A 22,516-nucleotide genomic window follows, 5' to 3' on the forward strand; every position below is an offset into this window, starting at 1 on the left:
CCATGGGCCTCTAAGGCCTTTAGTGCTATTGTATATATATATATTATAAAGTCCTTGATAATATTCTTTTGTAACCGTAAGGAGCTCATTCCTGCTACTTTTAATTTCTCCATTATTATTCCTTATATTATTTATTTCTGTTTCGCCTAGTGTAGGTCTCAGGCATTTTAAATTTTTATTTCTTTCTATTATGGTTTCGATTTTCTATTATGTTCCCCCAGCTTCTTTGTTTTACTCCTTTTAATTTTCTGGCGGTTTTATTCATAGATATACGTTTTTATGTACTTTTACTTATATGAATTATACTTTTTCTGTGGTTTTGTAGTGTGTAAAATATACGATATATTTAGTTAATATAGAACCCCTTTTAAATTTAATCATCTTGAGACACTGTCTCTAAATTGTATTAATAATATCAAACAATCTACTTTGCGTGTAGCTAGCACTATAACATGTTTCGTGTTGAAATTATTGGAGTTTTATCGTATTTGTCTTGGACATAAATAAATTATATAATTCAGGAAGAAAAACTCCTCTTTTGTACATACAATATAAAAATTATATAGTTTATGTGTCAAGGCAGTTATTTTTGAAAGCATAATTTAGATTAACAATATTTGTTAACCCTTAACAAAAGAAAATGACATGAAAAAAACTTCAAGCTTAAATAGTACATGATATCGGGGACCGATAGAGACACCTTCTCTTGAGTTGGCAACCCCTGATCGTTTTGCGTTGTCATGATGTAAATATGTTTAAAACTAAAACATCATTTAATTTTATCAACTGATATGTATTAGTTGATAAGAGTTAATTAGACTTAAATGGTTTTTACCCACATATTTAAAGACTTCACTCTTGTATATCTCAGTAAACTGGTAACTTCACTGATGATGGACTTATTAGTCCAAAATGTTTTGTAATTTAACTCGAAATGGCATTTTTAGAATATATATACATTTTATAAAGGATTTTTTAAATTAAATTTTTTATGAATCATGGTTCATGGTATACAGTCAACTACAGGAATTTCATTTTCCTTGTGGATTAGTTATTCTATTTCATTTCAGTGTTTAAAGAAAAAAAACTGCTTCGAGCCGTGTTCCGCACCTTGCAATTACTGGTTTAGGTGGCAAATGAACACCGAGAAGTTCTTTATATACCTGGACTCTCAACGGAGTCTTTACAAAAACTCGTTTCATAAAATTTGTAAATTCATTCACCAATGGAAACATAATTACTTATTCCTTCTGTAATTATATTTATTCCGTGAGCTAAAGAAGTGCAATGAATTAAGATCGGATCAAAAATCTTAAAATTGACAGCAGCTTTTAAAATATATGAACATAGAATTTGAAAGCATTATAACTATTTTATTTACTGGTATAGGGTTGGGTAAACAGAAGTTTGTTAAACTATCTGGTATAAATCTACATATAATTAAATTGTTTGTTTTTTTCAATTCTTAAACAGCAACTAAAAGGTGCGCAAACACTGTCCTTAACAAAAAATATTGCTTTAAAACTAAGAGTAGCACAAAGAGGGATGGAGCGTTCAATTATAGGAATAACAAGACCTACTAAACAGACCCAGAGTTACAGATGTTGTGGGGAAAGCTTGCAGATTGAAATGGAGATGGCCAAGCGACGTGGCAAGGACGACGAAGAGAAAGCGGATACGCAAGTCAACCGAATGAGACCAAAAACAGATAAACAATGCAGAGCAATTACAGAGCTATTAGTTTCAGGGACTATTTAATTATTGTAAAATAGTTCATAAAGTCAACTTTAACCTAGAGTATCCGTCAAAAAAATCATAGCATGTCATTTGTTTTTACATGCTGTGATTCTTAAGTTAAAGTTTATTTCATGTAATCGAATGAACTATCTTACAATATAGCTTTTATATTTTACAAATTTTTTACAAGCAACAAGAATAAAATTTGTTTAATTTATTAATGTTTTGTAATTTGAGAACGATTTCCAAAGTGTAAATCTAAACATCAAATCAAATTTAATTTTAAAGTAAAATTTTAGCTTATTCCTAACGAAAATAGTAAATCGTATTATTTTAAAAGAAAATAGCTTTAGAACAATATTAAGATACTAGAATGTCCCCGATTCTAACGTATTCCGAATTCTAGAACGGATACTCTACTAAAATGCTTTTGTTTTGCCACGCCAAAAATAGTCTACGCAGCATTAGTTTGATATGGAACTGGGCAGGTCATGTAGTGAGAATGCACGCCTTACGATGGACCAGCAAAATTACAAATTGGAGGCAAAGAGCAGACAAAAGTAGTAGTGGAAGACTTATGTCCAGCAGTGGACGTAATAAATGAAGGCTGGATGATGATCATGATGATTATTTTGATATAATGTTTTAGTTTTAAAAATTTATTGAAACAACCGTGTACTACGAATTAGAATATTGTAGAATACATAATTATTGTTAATATATTACAAACATAAACACAAATATATATGACACAAGAAGGATGATTAAGAGTTTGTACATGGACCTCACGGATATGGCGATAGAAATGAAACGGGTGAAACTCTTATAGAATTTCTTCTGTAACACAGGCTATATATCATAAACGCTCATTTTAAAAAAAAAAGCCCAAAGAAAGTAGACTTAACAATCACCAAGTAGCTTAAACAAGACCGAAATTGACTTTATATTTATATTTAACTATTAATTTATTTAACTTTTATTTAATATTGTCTTAAACGTAAAGAAAAAAAGAAAAAATATGGTAAAAAGGAATAAAAATGTAACATATACTGAAATTAATAACACAACTTTAAGAAGAAATATGGAGTAACCTACAGAAAGACTTGCAAAATAAAAACAATATTAAGCAGCTTAACGAAATATTGGTGGATATCTTAAAGAAGAAACAGAAGAATTGCCAAGCCAAGCAAACAAAGAAAAATGAAAAACTCACAGAAGACACAAGAAATTTAGTGCAAAAAAGAAGGTAAATGAAAGATTAACACACAACGAACATTTCAGAGCTATGGAATTTAAACAAAATCATCTCAAAAGCCATTAGGAAAGACATAAGGAGTTCTATAACACTAAAGAAATAACTAATACACTAAAGAAATAATAATAGGAAGCATCATATCAGCAGATGGCAAAGTTAAGATAGATGTACAAAACCGAATAACCCAAGGGAAAAAATGCATCCGAATACTGAATTCATTACTGTGGTCTAATAAAATAAAGATGCATACCAAACTTCGCGTATACAGAGCAATTGTAGAACCAATTACCACATATGGTGCCGAATGTTGGACGATGACAAAGAATGAACGAGATAAAGTAGACGTTGTGGAAATGGATTATCTTAGAAGGTCATGTCGAGTATCGAGAATGAAAAGAATCAGGAATGAGGAAATACGAAACCGTACAGGAATTAGAGATACTCTTTCAGATAGAATACAAGGAAGGCAATTACAATGGTATGGTCACGTGATGAGAATGGAGGAGGAGCGGTGGCCAGAGAAAGCATTAATGTATGTTCCGCCAGAAAGAAGGAAAATGGGAAGACCACCAAATTCCTGGAGAAGAGAAATTACAAAAACAATGCAATCTAGAGGCTTAGAAGAGGGAGATTGGAGAGATAGGAAAAGATGGAGGCTGAAATGCGGGAAGCGGCAATCGCCGTAGGACCCCCGTTATATGATGATGAAATAACTAATACCATAGAACAAAACAAAAGCCAAAAAATAAAAGTTGAAGACAGGAACTAAAAATATTTATAAGTTAAAAAATAAACAAGGACATGCCATATATAAATAACAAGAGATTCTGAAAATCATCGAAGAGTACTATAAAATATTATATAGTCGAGATGTTCACATTCTAGCGGTATAAATCCCAACAATACAAAATCAGGGATCAGAGGAATTTCCAGACATAAGAGGAAATTAAATCAAAACAAAACGCCTGGAGAAGATGGCATTGTAAGTGAAATGATAAAACTAGGAGACAAGTGTGTTATGAAAACTTTAATAACTCTTTATAACGCCTGCCTCTTTAAAAGAATTGCACCAGAAAACTGGAATAGTGCCATTATGGTAATATTGCATATAAAAGGAGATGCAACAGAAATTGAAAACTTCAGACCTGTCAGATGTTATTTTATTTATGTAAGTTCTTGATGAGAATTATTACTAAACAGACTGGGACCTAAGCTAGATTTTCATCAACCACTAGAACAAGCCGGAATTAGGAGTGGCTTTGGAACTAATGACCACCTACAAGTAATCAAATTCTTAATAGAGAAAGACATAGAGTACAACAAGCCATTTACATTATTATCTGTAGACTTTAAAAAAGCATTTAACTTAGTCCAGCGTAACTCCTTGTGTAAAATTACACGTGGAGAGAAATACACCTTGCTCCAACTGATTATGCAGGGAAATATCCAAGGAAAAAGAAGCATAGGGAGGCGTAGAATGTCATGGCTGCGCAACCTGAGAGAGTGGTATGGATGTATATCAAATGAACTTTTCAGAGCAGCCATCTCAAAAGTCCGAATAGCTATGATGATTGCCGACCTCCGCTGCGGAGATGGCACTTGAAGAAGAAGAAGTTTAACTCGATATTAAGAGCTTTTACAGAGTGCAGTATTGATTATAGGTACACAACTTTTCTTCGGAATATATATATACGTACGTAATAGCTGCAGTAATAATGTGCTCTGGCGACACAAACACATTTTTCTTGGAAAAAGGTCTTAGGCAAGAAAACACCATCTCTCTTAAACTATCGACCGCTTTATTATAGAGTACTATCAGAAACATACTTCGGACATCTAGTGAGAAATGAAAATAAATACAGAATCCTACTATTAATATTAGCAGGGAAAATATAAGGAAATAGAGGACCAGGACGCCGCCGAATATCCTGGCTTAAGAATTTGAGACAGTGGACAGGTATGACCACCACAGACCTATTTCGAACAGTTGCTAATAAAATACGATGGGCCATTGTGGTAGCCAACATCTATAGAGGATAGGCACTAGCAAAAGAAGAAGAAGAAGATCAGAAACAATAATTGTACACGGAAAAGCTCTTGTACACGAGTTGGCCTTAAAATTAACTTTTCCAAAACACAATAGATGACCAATCTTGTATTATTCAAAAGCATTTCAACTAATGGAACGTAAATTGAACAAGTGTACAAGTGTCTAGGCCACGAGATTAAACTAGAAAGAGAAAATCAAACAAGAGAGTTAAAAAGGAGAGTAGAACTAACAGGGGCACCTTACGCAAAACTGAGAGAAGTCTATAGATCAGGTATTTCCATGTGCTTTAAAAGTAAGGTCTTTGATCAATGTATACTCCAAATTTTAACGTATCGAGCAGAAATATTGACTCTTACCAGAAAAATAGTCAATCAGATACAAGTGGTACAGAGAACAATGGAGAGGTCATTATTGAAAATATCCCTCAAAGTCAGATTTTCAAATCAAACATTAAAATAATTAAAACGCTGAAATGGAACTGGGCAGGACATGTTGCCACAGTCGGAGATGGAAGATGAATTAGTAAAATTTTAGAATGGAGACCTAAACACGATGCTTATCGCAATCGAGGACGTCATCCAACAAGGTGGTCTGACGACATCAACCGCATCCAGCACAACTGGATTTAAGGTGCTCAAGATCAGACGCAATGGAATTTTTACGGGAGGCCTATGTTCATGATCATTATATAAACATACATAATAAAACTAGTTGTGCAAGACGAAATTTCTATTTTTTTTTTTAAATCAAATCAATACAAATAAATTACAAAAATAATAAAGCTGTTTATCGACAACGAAAATTTACATTTTAGACATCTCTGTCTAATCCTAGAAAAAGCTACGTAAAGCTGTCCGTGCTGAAACACAGGTTGAGGTAAATAAATCTAAACACGTTGCAGAGACCGTTACCTGCTACAGAGATAGTAGTAGTTTTTGTAAAAGATGGCGCTGGGGTTTTCATTACGTACAGATAGACGGAGAAAATAAGCAAATTATAAATATTGATTGTCACTTAACCAAGAAGATCAATTCGACTAGTTTATACAAATAATATTTATATATTCTTATTATATTGGTTTATGTTGATTTGGTAATTTTAATATTTTCATTTCAAAATAAATATTAGGAATAAATTTTTCTAAATTTATTTACTGTTAGCTGTATACCTACTCGGTGTACTATAAAATTATGTGTTACATATTTTATTTTTAGATAACTGGTGATCAGAAAAATATATTTTTTTTTTAACTTTTGGATATCAAAATGTATTATTTCAATTTAAAAAGAAATATTGTTGACGTTATATCTTGTAAACTTATCAAGATTTTATAACTTAGAAATCGTAACAAGAAAAATGTAACAGCAGAAATGGTAACTTCTTTTCATATTTTCAAGCTTGCAGTCATTTTCGTCGTAGTATCTTTCTACAGTTATAATCCGCACATTTACTTCATTTGTCCTCATAAATATTTTTATATGTGTAAAAATTTATAATTAAAAACGGTGTAATAACACTCAACCAGTGGTACTGAGTAAGTAATAAACCACTGTGGAAAACTTGCAAACAATACTTTTTTTGGTTTATTTATAGGTTGCCATAAAATGTTTGTGTAAATATTATGTTTTGTTATTACTTTTCAAGCCATTATATAAATTCTTAAAGCCATAAAGTGAAAAAAAGCACACAACCAACGAAATAATACAAAAACGTACGGCCAGCTGCGTTCCAATATACGGTCCACAAATCAAAGTAAAGAGCTCTCTATTTTTTGCTCTGCTCACAAATCCTCAACGGAATACTTATCATAAATTTAAATAATGTTTATTGGCGAAAGAGTTTCGGTTATCCAGGATATGAAATATGAATTCGAATGAGGTCTCATGTGACTATTTCTGGTGATCTGATACACATCGATATAAGTTGTGATTGATGTTGCAATGGATCCCAATTGTTTTCGGTTGTTACTTTGGAAATAAAATTTGCAATATGGCAATTTTTGTTTTGAAATTTTATAAAAATATTATTCTGTTAAATTTTGTGAAACAGGAGTTTTAGTCAGACCTCTAGACAGCGAAATAACAATGTAGAATACACATAGAAAGGTGTATTCGATTTCCGACGTGGAAATCAAATCGTCAAAATAAACATAGTTTAAACTGAATTTGTGGTTAATTTCCACTAAAAAAAGTAAATAATATTAAAATTTTACAAGACAATAGCTTTAGAACAATACATACGAGGTCTGGCTATTAAACAAGGAGACTGCTTATGAAAAAGAGTTTTATTTTAAAAATTATTCTACAATCGACTGCTCTCCTTCAATTTATTCCACTTTCCTCGCCACACACCGTTGCATTCGTTTTTTCCATTGGTCAAAGCAATGCTGGAAGTATTCTTTTGTTAGAGTTTTAGGGGCTCCGCCGTTTTTCGCTTCACCTCTTCCATCAACTCGAACCGGATTCCTTTAAAGGCAGACTTGATCTTCAGAAACAGGAAAAAGTCACAAAGTGCTAAATCAGGCGAGTACAGCAGGTGTTCGAGCACTGGAATACCTATAGTGGCTAAATAACGCTTCACAGAGAGCGCGTTATGGGCAGGTGCGTTGTCCTGGTGCAAGATCCACAGCTTTTTCTTCCACAACTCACGTCGTTTCTTATGAACTCGTACTCGTAGAGTTGCCAAAACTTTCAAATAGTAAGTTTGGTTTACGGTTTGATCCTCAGGAACCCATTCACTCATCATCATGATGCCGTTAAAGTCGAAAAAAACGATTAGCATGGGTTTAAATTTTGATTTCGACTTGCTTGCTTTTTCATCTTGGCGATGCAGGAGTTTTCCAGTGCATGGATTGTCGCAGATGATGATGTTTTCCATTAATTCGAGCTCTTCATATAACCTCTCAAGAAAATCTGAGCAGATCTGTTAACGAACGAGCTTTTGGTCAGAGGTCAAATTTTTTGGCACCAACTTCGCACAGACTTTCTTCATGTTCAATTCGTCATGTAAAATTTTTCTGACAGTTTCTTTATCGGCGTTTATAGTCTCAGCAATCATCCGAATGCTTATACGACTATCTCCGTGCACAATTTCATTTATTTTGGTCACTGTTTGCGGAGTTGAAACGGAGACAGGTCGACCTGGACGTTGGTCATCTTCGGCGCTCTCTCGGGCTTCAGAAACCCTTTATGCCATTCGAAAACACGCGCACGAGATAGAGAATTCTCACCATAGGCCTCTTTCAACAAATTATAGCACTCAGTCGGAGTTTTTTTTTAATTTAACGAGAAATTTCGGCTGGTTATCGGCACGAGAAAAAAACACGTTTTTTTCTAACCTTTACCAGAAAAAATACTACTACAGTGACAAAAACGTGTTTTCGTATTGAAAGAGTAGACACTTCCAGCTATCCAATGCTGCATTCGTTTTCCACTCTTCCCCTCTAGGACACCTACTGCGCGCGCAGTCTCGTTATTTAATAGCCAGACCTCGTAGGCATATTCTTGGTAAGTAAATTTTTTCATTTTTTAAATTTCAATAAACTAGCCAATAGGATAATAAAGGATTGACGACAGATCTTGCCTGTAAAGGTAAAATAGTATATGTGAAAAAAGTGAGTTTTGAGATAAATGACTTTGTTTTTTTTTGTTTTTTTTTTGTTTTTTACTGTGCGGTTTTGTCGTTTAAGATAAATAAATGAAATTTGGAATATAAAAAAGTATATTATTATAATAATTATTACAACAACAAATACAAGCAGTTTTTTTAAGTATGCTTGTAAAATGACATATACTGTATTACCTTATTTAAATCTGGAATATTATATTTCTTACTAGAAGAAAAGAGTATAAATAATTTATAAACAGTTTTACCATGAAAAAAAAACAGAAAATATATTTAATAAAATATCATTATGAATTAACATTACAGCTGATACTCATGCTAAAAACAAAAAATGAAAAAATGCATTGTCACCAACTTTCGTCATATACAAAATCGTCAACAAGTTAAAATTAACTAAACACCTTCATTCATTAAATCTACAGATGTGTCGTTTTGTGGAAAGTCGACCCAAAACTGCTTCCCATTTGCAGGCATTCTTGAGAAAAGATATGCTACAATTTTTGCTTGTGTATTAACAGATATTTTTCTCGGTATGTTGTCATCGCACATCGCATAATTAATTTTGCTTTTCTTTTTATCGTATTTTTTGTAGATAAAAAATTACCTCTAGGAGACGTTTTGTAAGTAAAATCAGTTGAGCCACGAACAAATTTTGCACAAACAATGTCCTTAAAGAAAGGAATAAATAGATTCTTCGCTTTGATTCGATCTTCGACAACGAAGTATAGTTTCGAATTTATAAAAATCAAAACATTCTAAGACTTTTATATCTGCGCGGCTTAAAGATTTTGCGCAAACTTATTTAAAATCATTAAAGTCGTAGGTGTTCTTAGCCTTTCACATACCTTGCTCAATTCGGCCGTATAAGCCGTAAGCGGCAATAAACGTATGACCTTTAACTAAATAGTTTAGACGAACTTGATGAGTTGAACAATATGTAGAATTTAGATAGCAAATAATCGATGAATATAAAGCAAAATTTTTGTTCTGTCCTGTGCACTTATCCATCCAACAAATACAAGCAGTTTTTTTAAGTATGCTTGTAAAATGACATATACTGTTTTACCTTATTTAAATCTGGAATATTATATTTCTTACTAGAAGAAAAGAGTATAAATAATTTATAAACAGTTTTACCATGAAAAAAAAACAGAAAATATATTTAATAAAATATCATTATGAATTAACATTACAGCTGATACTCATGCTAAAAACAAAAAATGAAAAAATGCATTGTCACCAACTTTCGTCATATACAAAATCGTCAACAAGTTAAAATTAACTAAACACCTTCATTCATTAAATCTACAGATGTGTCGTTTTGTGGAAAGTCGACCCAAAACTGCTTCCCATTTGCAGGCATTCTTGAGAAAAGATATGCTACAATTTTTGCTTGTGTATTAACACATATTTTTCTCGGTATGTTGTCATCGCACATCGCATAATTAATTTTGCTTTTCTTTTTATCGTATTTTTTGTAGATAAAAAATTACCTCTAGGAGACGTTTTGTAAGTAAAATCAGTTGAGCCACGAACAAATTTTGCACAAACAATGTCCTTAAAGAAAGGAATAAATAGATTCTTCGCTTTGATTCGATCTTCGACAACGAAGTATAGTTTCGAATTTATAAAAATCAAAACATTCTAAGACTTTTATATCTGCGCGGCTTAAAGATTTTGCGCAAACTTATTTAAAATCATTAAAGTCGTAGGTGTTCTTAGCCTTTCACATACCTTGCTCAATTCGGCCGTATAAGCCGTAAGCGGCAATAAACGTATGACCTTTAACTAAATAGTTTAGACGAACTTGATGAGTTGAACAATATGTAGAATTTAGATAGCAAATAATCTATGAATATAAAGCAAAATTTTTGTTCTGTCCTGTGCACTTATCCATCCAACAAATACAAGCAGTTTTTTTAAGTATGCTTGTAAAATGACATATACTGTTTTACCTTATTTAAATCTGGAATATTATATTTCTTACTAGAAGAAAAGAGTATAAATAATTTATAAACAGTTTTACCATGAAAAAAAAAACAGAAAATATATTTAATAAAATATCATTATGAATTAACATTACAGCTGATACTCATGCTAAAAACAAAAAATGAAAAAATGCATTGTCACCAACTTTCGTCATATACAAAATCGTCAACAAGTTAAAATTAACTAAACACCTTCATTCATTAAATCTACAGATGTGTCGTTTTGTGGAAAGTCGACCCAAAACTGCTTCCCATTTGCAGGCATTCTTGAGAAAAGATATGCTACAATTTTTGCTTGTGTATTAACAGATATTTTTCTCGGTATGTTGTCATCGCACATCGCATAATTAATTTTGCTTTTCTTTTTATCGTATTTTTTGTAGATAAAAAATTACCTCTAGGAGACGTTTTGTAAGTAAAATCAGTTGAGCCACGAACAAATTTTGCACAAACAATGTCCTTAAAGAAAGGAATAAATAGATTCTTCGCTTTGATTCGATCTTCGACAACGAAGTATAGTTTCGAATTTATAAAAATCAAAACATTCTAAGACTTTTATATCTGCGCGGCTTAAAGATTTTGCGCAAACTTATTTAAAATCATTAAAGTCGTAGGTGTTCTTAGCCTTTCACATACCTTGCTCAATTCGGCCGTATAAGCCGTAAGCGGCAATAAACGTATGACCTTTAACTAAATAGTTTAGACGAACTTGATGAGTTGAACAATATGTAGAATTTAGATAGCAAATAATCTATGAATATAAAGCAAAATTTTTGTTCTGTCCTGTGCACTTATCCATCCAACAAATACAAGCAGTTTTTTTAAGTATGCTTGTAAAATGACATATACTGTTTTACCTTATTTAAATCTGGAATATTATATTTCTTACTAGAAGAAAAGAGTATAAATAATTTATAAACAGTTTTACCATGAAAAAAAAAACAGAAAATATATTTAATAAAATATCATTATGAATTAACATTACAGCTGATACTCATGCTAAAAACAAAAAATGAAAAAATGCATTGTCACCAACTTTCGTCATATACAAAATCGTCAACAAGTTAAAATTAACTAAACACCTTCATTCATTAAATCTACAGATGGGTCGTTTTGTGGAAAGTCGACCCAAAACTGCTTCCCATTTGCAGGCATTCTTGAGAAAAGATAGGCTACAATTTTTGCTTGTGTATTAACAGATATTTTTCTCGGTATGTTGTCATCGCACATCGCATAATTAATTTTGCTTTTCTTTTTATCGTATTTTTTGTAGATAAAAAATTACCTCTAGGAGACGTTTTGTAAGTAAAATCAGTTGAGCCACGAACAAATTTTGCACAAACAATGTCCTTAAAGAAAGGAATAAATAGATTCTTCGCTTTGATTCGATCTTCGACAACGAAGTATAGTTTCGAATTTATAAAAATCAAAACATTCTAAGACTTTTATATCTGCGCGGCTTAAAGATTTTGCGCAAACTTATTTAAAATCATTAAAGTCGTAGGTGTTCTTAGCCTTTCACATACCTTGCTCAATTCGGCCGTATAAGCCGTAAGCGGCAATAAACGTATGACCTTTAACTAAATAGTTTAGACGAACTTGATGAGTTGAACAATATGTAGAATTTAGATAGCAAATAATCGATGAATATAAAGCAAAATTTTTGTTCTGTCCTGTGCACTTATCCATCCAAATAATTATTTTATTTGCATATCAATTTAGTTTCAAAAATGCAATAAAGGCACTTGCGACGTCTTCGGCACGTCGAATAGCTATCATCTCATGCCATAAAATTAAATTATGACGGCCCATTTTCTTTTGCATTTAAGCGAATGTTTCGTTGAAAGTAATAATTAGTCTCGATGTAAAAATATAGTCCTTTACATTAGGCATTAAAGAAAAAACTAATACTCCAGTATAGAGGCTTTGCTTTAAAAATGTAATTTTTAGAGCGGATAAAAAAACTGGTTTTTTTTTTCTTCTTTAATGGAGTCTATAATATTTATTAATCTACTGGTAGTAAGTTTGGAATATATTTTATAGATAGCATTTAATATATTTATATCTCAACACTCTTCGCAATTTATTACTATTTAGTCAGATGTAGCAAGAGCCCTGCATATTTAAGAAGTTCTATGTTTACATGGTCTGCTCCTGTTGATTTTCTATTCTTGAACTTTGTAATCAACTCCACAAATTCTTGCATTGTTATAAAGTCAATTCCATATAAAGTCCTGTTCTATGTAAGTTCTAGAATTACATTAAATGGAGCTAATTTAATAGAGCTTTAAGCCAAAGTTACTTTTTGATATGCGCATTTTTAATTTGACTAATAACCTTTTCCGATGATTACTGAGGTGTTTTTCTTAAAAATTTTTCGTTCTGAGTTTCCCTATAATATAAGATATTATCTTTCATATTTTCCTCAGTCTTATGACTTTTTCACTTATTCTGGTTTTATATTTTTTGCCTGGTGTTAAATAATAGTACATTTTTAATATTGTGGCTTATAATAAAAGCATTCAGAACGTAATTTTTAAAAATACCAATTTGTTTGAGTTAAAAATATATTGAGTTTACGATGACAGTTCCTCTTGGCCAGAAAAATAATACAGATAGCAGTAACTCAGTCGGGGTTTTTATTTGAGTTCACCTGATCTTAATATGATTTGTCTTTCAACAACTCACTGCGCAGGCGCGGACGCTACGTCGCTATACCGTTTGTCGGATGACAAACAAACAAACCGTGGATGGTCCACGGCCCACGCCTTAAGTGGACTACAAGCCCAAACCTACCAAATTGTTGCAGCACTAATCAATGACAAATGGAAGAAGGGAAATAAAATGACACCTACATATATATATATATATATATATATATATATATATATATATATATATATATATATATATATATATATATATATATAATGTATATATATATATATATATATATATATAAATAATAAGTAAAGGAAAAATAAATTTAACCCGTAAACAAATATAAAATAATCTATATTAATAAAATTGAATCGCGGAAGATGTTTGTAAGGGCATTACTACAGAACGACTGCACCAAATTAGATATTTTTTGTTGTGTTTGTTATTATCAGGAGAAGGTCTGTGTAAAAGATAATTTTCAAAAAATTGTACGGAAAGACCTTAAAACAGTTTTTCTGTCATTTTAAATCGTAATATAACTAATAGATGGCGCCATACTATAACTACCAAAGAAAGGACCCTATGATTAACAATATAAATATGTCGACATAAAAGTTTTAACATATCAAATAATGACACTGAGGCGGTTTGAAAAATCTCTTCATTTTCCTTACACAAACGGCATCCCATTGTAGTTAATTTAGCTGCTCACTGGGTGAATGGACAACGACTTTATTTCATGAAAAAAACGCAACGCAAAGAGCTAAACGATCACCAAAAACAACGTTGAAATGTACCTTTTCTTAGAGGGAGACGACGACATACATTGTTAGAAAGCTTTTAAGTTCGTCGATAAGTCAGAACCTTAGAAAATAAAGTAAAATATAATAAAACAGAGTAAACTAAAATAAGATAAAACAAAATAAAATAAAATAGGCTTTAATTTTATTTTTTTATTTTAGTTTATTATAGAGTCATTATTAAAATTAAAGAGTATTAAGACATAGTTTTTTTATTTAGCTTAATATATCTTTCAAAGAAAATTTCTGACGCACCTTTATTATTTGACAGTAAAGGAATGTTATTTATTTCTTTTGTGACTTTATGAAAGACAATGATGTGAATAGTTACAAAGAGAACAACGGTTTAACACTGAAGCAATTGTCATACATAGTGCTCACAAATTTTCTACAATTGAATCAACAACAAAGGATTGCGTACGCTACTTTGATAGAAGGTGTGAAGATTGGATCTGGTGGAATTTACTTCCGTAATGGTGGGAACGGACAGAAAAAAAACATTACTAATTTTATTGTTATTGGCAAGAATGACATCGCAGTAGCCCTAGCGTTGGGTTCACCACGAATATCTGCAACTTTAGTGGAAGGCAGACAAATTGAAAAGTTTGCCTTTATATTACGATTAAACATTCAAATTAATAAAACAACAGATTGCAACATCACCAAAATGGAACAATGACGATGATTTTATAGGTATGCAAATTATTCGATTGGGATGAATGTACATTGGTTCATAAGAGGTCACAACAGCGACTGGACAGAACTTTGAAAAATATTTGTGACAATCAAAAAAATTTTTGGTGGAGTCATGATTCTATTTCAGACTGTTCCTTATTTAATAGTTATTTCCCATTTTTTATGAACGAACTAAAGGAATGCATTATCCAATTTGTATCGACATGTAAAGACGCTCCAATTGACAAATAACATGCGAGTGTTTTTGCAACTAGATCAAATTGCAATTGAGTTTTCGAAGCAGTTTTTAGATACTGAAAATGATAAGGTTACTACTGGTACCTCGACCGTATTCATTTCGTTACCCAGATATTTATGTTACTTAACATACTCGAAAGAGGAGCTTATTGAACTTTGATACATTATTTAATTTTCGGCTACAGGACGAAGTTCAGATAATTAATAATAAAATAAATGAAACAAATGTAATGCTAGTTAACAAACACTAGAATAGTGACTAGATGAGCAGAAGCAAATAGAGGTATTTGCCCTCAAAATTAATTTGGAGATATAAGCATCGCGTAATATCAGGTAAACGCTGTAGCACATAAAACAATAAAATGAGCCGAAAACGCACTAGGTACTACTTTCAAATAAAACTAAAATTAGTATAGGGCTAATAAATATGCGCATAAACAATTGCCATAAATTGTTATAACAAAACTAGAGAAAACTCCAGAAGGTAACCAAGAAGAACAACGTAATAAAAAAATTAAAACCCTTTAGGTAGAAGGGTTTTAAAGTGGGTACAGATACCATAATCTACTTTTCTACTTTAAGTAGAATATTTATCGCCAATCAATACTGGCTACCCCTATCAATTAAGTGGTTTAAGGTCTAATGTTGTTTTCCTTTAAGGTGGCTTAATAAATCGTTCCAGTCTATATGTGAAATGTTGGCGTGGAAATATACCAGTATAATATGGCATAAACTTGGCAACTACACAAAATATACCCACAGCAATACTCCAATAAGCCTAAGATCCAAAAACAGGCCCGGCCGATATCCCCAACGAGAGTGATATATACATAACCAAATGAATGATAAACTCATATAAATTTCAGAAATGACTGTCAAGATGACGTACCAGAAGAATCGTTGACAATCCATGTCAGATTCAAAGGCTGCTAGTCAAAATACTGCTAGTTTCTTAAGAAAATTGGAGAAATTGAAACAACAATACGTTTTCGAGAACAAGGTTACTGATTTTTGCAATTATGGAAGAGTGGAGCAATATTATTAACATAAATAATATTTTAGTATTTTATTTAGATAGTTGAATTTTTAAAATATATATGAGTCTATACGAGCTATTTAGGATAATTTGTCATTTGTATCAGTGTCGTCAGCCTACTTCCGAGTATGTTACAACAGTCCATTGTAGGTCTAGCCTTTTCAAGAACATTTTATTTTGTTTCATTTAGAGCACGTCTTTTTCACATAGCGACACCTGCGTTTTGCAACATTTGTTGGGACCATTGCCTCCACATTATATGACCTAGCTATCTTAGGCGATATCATTTGATGTAATTTAAAATGTAAGGTTCATTGTGTTTTTAATATAATCCAAAGTAAACCTTATGTTCTATCTATTTCTTCTATGTTTCTAAATAGCTATCACACCCTATACATTTCTATGAAAGTATTGTCTAAGTACGTTTACTAGTGAGCTAAGCAGGTAAATTTATATTTCTTTATACAGTTACTTTAAATTTGCAATGGGTCTTCTAGAGGCTGTGTTTTACTTGTTATCATATGCTTTATTGTGGATATGTTAATCATTATTCTTAGCTTCTGGGCTGCTTTTCTAAGGGTGATAAAAGTTTTTGCGTGGTATTTTTGTTTTGATCCACGATGTTTAGATTATTTGCGTAAGTTAGTATCTTTATACTTTTGTTAAATATGTTACCAATGATTTTAATATTGCGTCTTCTAAAATAAAGCGTCATTTCAAAAAGTGCATAAGTCAACAAGTTTTGGACACTAACTTTTTGAGTGATTACACATATTTGACACTAACTTAATAAAATTATCGTGATGGACAAAAAGGTTATTGGAATGGAGACCAAGGAAAGACAAGAGACACGTCGATCGACCACCTACACGATGGGCTGGAATTTAAAAAGAAAAAATAAAAACTGGATAAGAGTGGCGCAAGATCGACGGGGTTGGAAACACGAGGAAGAGGCCTATGTTCAGCAGTGGACTTTTGAGGCTGAAAAATGAATAATATTATATTTTTCCCGCAGTCCTATTACACAAACTTATGTACTATTGTCGTAAACATATTGACAGCCATGAGTACCAAATGTGGTACACTCTTAACTTGCCATTTATGCTGCAGTTCTTCTAAAGGGTGTTCTCTTTTTTGTATTTCACACCATTTTTAACCTGAGTACCGATGTTGGCACTCACGGCCCCACGAGGGGCTTTTTCTCGGGGGGCCATGAGCGCCACTTCTGGTACACTCAATAAAATACTCTAATTCTAATATTTATGTGACACAATAAAGAGGAGACAAAATTAAACAACTGGCTAGTATAATGCAGGAAAATCCTTTATAGATGTATCGGATCAAATTAATTCTTATAAATTAATTTTCAAGGAGGTCATTGAAACCGTACCGAAAAGTTGCCATAATGAATCTGAGTCACATAATGAATCTCATTTTGTTTCATAAGATAATATTTTAATAATTTACTAGTTTTTGTAGTTACAATACTTTCGAAATAAAAATATATATAAGTGGTTGTATTTCTGTTTTTATTTTTGTTTCATGCTTAAACAGCATTAGTCCGATATTTCAAAAGTCATTTTTTTTTAACTTTTTTTTTCCGAGACGATTTACAGGTCATTATGATTAGGAACAAAATTACAATCAATTGGGATTTTGAGGTCATCCATTTCATTAATCTTTCAACTACATATTTAGTTTTGTTGCTCTCTTATAAAATTAGGAATAAGTATGTGACTCGTATTGTTTTTGAAATGAGCGATTTTATCTCATTTATTCGAACGGAGATGAGAGACACTGGGACTATAAAAATCCAAAGAGGAGTTAGACAAGGTTGTAAACTCCCGCCACTATCATTCAACCTGTACTCAGAGGATAAACTTACACCAGCTCTGGATGAGACTCAAGAAGGTACTTAAGTCAGCGGACAAATTCTTAGCTACAAAATAGCTACAAAATGTGCTGATCAGGGTAGTGAGCGAGGTTAAAAAAGATGGTCCTAATATTATTGCAAAGAAAACAAAAACAATGGTAACCACGAAGAATAATACCCCAAACATAAAAATATTAGTAAGTGACAAACTAATTAAACAAGTTAAAAAGTTTAAATTTCAAGGATGCTGAATATATGAAAACTTAGGCTCAGAAAAAGGAAAGGTAGAATAGAACAAGCCAGGATCGAATTTCTAAAAATGAAACAATTTTTCACCAACCAATATCTTAATCTGATTCTACGATATTGAATTTTAAAAAGCTAGATACACAGTATTCTACTGCGTGACACAAAAGTTTGAACGCTGACCATTAGCTCGATACAATGACTGGAAAACGTTAAGATGTGGATATTCCGCGGGTATTCCTAAATATTCCATGGCCTGACCGTGTTAGAAATGAAGAAGTTTTAAAACGTATGAATAGAGATCGTGAGCTTGTAGAACTTACTAAATAAAAAAAAAAACATTTTATCTTGGACATATGTTCAGACACGAGACATATACCTTTCTTTAACTACTAATGAAAAAAAAAATAGAAGAAAAGCGTAGTCCTGGCAGACGACAAATGACCAGGTTGCGCAAAATCAAGGATTGGACAGGACTAGACCCCCAAATACCAAGAAAAACAAGCACAGGTGAATTTGCAGAAGTGATCGCCAAGCTTCAAAGACCTAAAGAAGAAGAAAAATTCTCCCCAAAATTTACTAAAGATGAAAAGTATACTATGCATATAAATAATAGTATTATAATTTTAAAAAGATAGCTCAGATATTCACCTCCTTTTGCCTTGTATAGTTTCTCAGATATTTTGGGCATATATTCTTTAGTATCGAATCTTCTTCTTGACGTGCCATATCAGAGTTATCTAAGGTTGCCGATCACCCTTGAGATGGCTTGTCGATATTGAATAATTGAAGAAATTGCATTTTTGAAGAACCCTCTTTTCTTCCTACACCTCTACCGCCTTCTATTTTGCCTTTAATGATCAGTTGTAATATCTTATATCGATTTCCCCTCGCTATGTGTCCCAGATAGGACATTTTTTAGTGTTTAACAGTCTTTAGCAATTCTGTATCTTTGTTGAGCCTCAAGAGTACTTCGTCATTCGTTTTTCTTGCTGTCCAAGGTATCTTTAGCATCCGTATATGAATCCACATTTTTAATGCTTGAATTATGTTCATACTTGATACTTTTAGTGTCCACGCTTCTGTTCCACAAAAGTACAGACCAAATATAACACTTAACATTCTTTGTCTTAGTTCTAAACTGGGATGCTTACTGCAAAGAAATGTCTCAATTTTTAGAAAACTAATTTTATTAACTTATTTTAGTATTATTCGTGTTATTTTTATATCTGGATCTAGTTATTTCGTTATGACAGTTCCCAAATATGTGATTTTGTTTTGTAAACTTCTTCAACGGACTCCATTTAAGGGGATGTGGGTTACGACTAAAGACTAAAAATTTGGTTTTGTTTGAGTTTATTTTAATGCCTATTTTCTTTCTTCCTTCGTGAATACGATCAAGCAGCATTTGTAGACCTTGGCATTGAATATTTATTGGTATTAGTCTTATATTTAATAGTTTAATACAGCTATTTTATGATTCTATTTGTTAAGAAATTTTATTACTTTTTTCATAAAACAGCAAATACATGAGACCAGAAATATTCTCATTTCTTATTTGTACAGAAAACTTGCAGTATAAATTGCAACACGCAGTAGATTTAAATGCTTTTAAAATTATTTCTCGAAATATATCATATCAAATTTAATTTCCGTTATTTACGACTATGTAGAAATATAAGTGATTTCCTACCAAATAGAAAAAAATCTGAGCCAAAACAATAAAACGTACCCTAAGTCCTTTCTCGTTATGCTCAGGAAGCAATAATATTCCAAGGAAAATTGCGAAAACAGACCCATAAATAGACTGTTCGTCGAGAAATACTGAACTTGACCTTAATGTGACATGCTATATAAAGCTTCTTTGGGCTAAAATCGTAAATATTAACTTTTCTCTCTGAATTTGGTCCCCATGAAGGCAGCCGATTGTAAGGAAACTCGAATGAGAAATCAATGATGGTCTATTTTAAATTTTATTGCTTTGTGTTTGCCTAATGCCGATGAAACAGTCTGCGAATTTCGGTGCGGTAGCACGAGACTTGATTCCTTAGGAAATAACTTTTTTTGCGAACATTGTGTGTTTTGTTTACGCTTTCGTACACGGGTACAAAGTTAATAAACAAAGGAAAAAACGTTTGTCCAAAAATAATTTTTCTTAGAGCACGTGTCCACTCACTAATATATTTCGATCAAGTCTATATGGGGCATTTACAGTAACTGTCTGAACAAATTTACTTTAAAATGAATGAGCAAATTTAATTAATGTAGGAGGCATATACATTTTTTATGTTTATTCGCCCAAAAATATGTTGATAACACTAAAAATAAAGATATTAGAGAAAAATCCAACATTTATTTATCTGTTTTTGAAGTTTGGATATTAAATAGTATTTGATTTCATTTATAATGAAATAATTTTGTGCGCGAAACTTCACAATTACCAAATCTCAATAGAGCATCGTTTAAGCTTGTTGTTGTTGTTGCATAAATATTTCACATATTAACTCTTTTGTGGTATTTTTTCGACCAACCTTGGATGTTTTGGAAAAGATCTAAGAACTCATTAAAGTTAATGGAAGGATGATCAATAACATAAGATATGCCGATGATACTGTCATCCTGGCGGACACCCCAAAAAAACAACAACGACTTCTAGACGCAGTAGCAGAAGAAGGCCAATCCTTTGGTCTTAAAATCAATACCAGTACAACAGAAACGATGGTAGTAAGCCAACATTCAATTCTCCAACTAACGTTGAAAATTGTAACACCCCATAGAAGACGTCAATAAAATTAAATACCTTATCTCATGAATAACCAAAGATATAGACCCAAAGGTTAAAATCTGAGCTCGAATTAAATACTCAAGTTCTACATTCCTTAAAAGAAAGGTTATACATTCTATTTGTCATTTCTCATTATATGAGAAATGAACGTTTTCTTTCATTCTTTTATTTTAATGAACGTTTCGTGAATATACTGAAAAACTCTGAAATGTGAACATACCGAAGAATTCTTAAAATTTGCGCAAAATAAACAATGTGCTTTTGATAAAAATCTTAATGTCATAATAAATAATCTTGGCCATTATCACGAAGCAATTTTATCTTATTAACGATTGCTCTTAAAATTTATTTGTCTGTTTGTTAATCAATATATGCAACCCTATGAGATAGTGTATACTGTCAAAGTTAGAAAACTACAATATTTACGACGTATACCTTGTGGTGAAAAGTATAACCGCTACAGTTGATAATACAGAGCAAGATTCAAGGTAAACCCAGCATAGGACGAAGAAGAATGTCCTGGTTGAGAAATCTCAGATAAAGTTTTGGATACAATTCAATAAAATTGTTCCGTGGAACGATGTCAAAGATAAGGATAGCGAAAATGATTACCAGCCTCCGTAGCGGAGAATGCATTAAATCATCAGTCGGTACATTGTTGTGTTGTTGTGTCACATTAGTATATATATATATATATATATATATATATATATAGTATATATATATATATATATATATATATATATATATATATATATATATATAATATATATATATATATATAATATATATATATATATATAATATATATATATATATATATATATATATATATATATATATATATATATATATATATATCTATATATTATATTTATATTGTCTTCTCGAATTGTCTACTTTTGTCTGATCTGTCTGAATTGTCTGATCATTGGATCATTATAATCAGACATTTTTCTTTGGTTAGACTTATCGTCATACAGCCAGACACAAAAGGAATAAGACAGTATCCATCAAATCAAACATTTAATTTAGAGTTGTGTGTCGTTCTCTATCCACTTGTCTTATTCTCTGTTTAAAACCCTTGCATTATCATGATTTTACCGAAAAATATACCATAGAATTGTGAATAGAAATAGTGAATAATTTCATAAAATCACTACAAAGTTTTTTTACATTTTTTGTTTACATGTTTGTTAAAATAAAAAAATTTGTTTTTAGTCTTACATACTTTTGATCCCTTGTTATTTATTTTTTATATGTTTCCTGTAAAATATAACTGTTTAACCTGAATAATCGCATTTGATTTCCTAAGTACATAAGTACATTAAAGGCTTTCCATCTGCATCATTTTCATTTGCTATAAAAGCACTGAATCGCCGCCATGTTAAAATTAGTATATTGTTGTTGCAACTACCATATCAACGCAAATTTTATATTCATATTTGGTCAGAACTGTAATGGAATTTGTTTCTGAATATGCTGCAATTAGACTAAATAATGCAATTTTGTAATTGACCATGTAGAG

Source organism: Diabrotica undecimpunctata, chromosome 1 (genome assembly GCF_040954645.1).
Source record: "Diabrotica undecimpunctata isolate CICGRU chromosome 1, icDiaUnde3, whole genome shotgun sequence".
Taxonomy (NCBI): Eukaryota; Metazoa; Arthropoda; class Insecta; order Coleoptera; family Chrysomelidae; genus Diabrotica; species Diabrotica undecimpunctata.